Raw genomic sequence first — 439 nt, 5'->3', positions numbered from 1 at the left:
AAATAAATTCAAATTAATTAATTAATTAATTAATTAATTAATTAAAACCCGAAAGGCCAGCCCGAGCAAAGCCATTTGATCTTTTGGGTTTTTCCTGGCTTTAGAATTGTTTGAAGGAAAAGCTTTTTGCCAGCAAGTCGAGCTAGCTAGCTAGCCAGCTAGCTGGCTAGCTAGCTAGCTAGCTAGCTAGCTGGCTAGCTGGCTAGCTAGCTGGCTAGCTGGCTGGCTAGCTGGCCCATCTTTGTGTTTTGGCTCTTCCTGTCGTTGTCTGTTTCCCCGTTCTTGTAGAGGGCGGCTTGTGCTCTTGAAGAGCCGGCGAGGCCTCCCAGCTAGCTAGCTAGCTAGCTAGCTAGCTAGCTAGCTAGCCAGCTGCCTAGCTAGCTAGCTGGCCAGATGGCTGGATGGCTAGCTGGCTAGCTAGATTGCCAGCTAGCTGGGA

The sequence above is a fragment of the Eimeria necatrix genome, genomic scaffold (genome assembly GCF_000499385.1).
Source record: "Eimeria necatrix Houghton genomic scaffold, Enh_scaff743, whole genome shotgun sequence".
NCBI classification, from domain to species: domain Eukaryota; phylum Apicomplexa; class Conoidasida; order Eucoccidiorida; family Eimeriidae; genus Eimeria; species Eimeria necatrix.
This window is presented reverse-complemented; position numbering follows the sequence as displayed.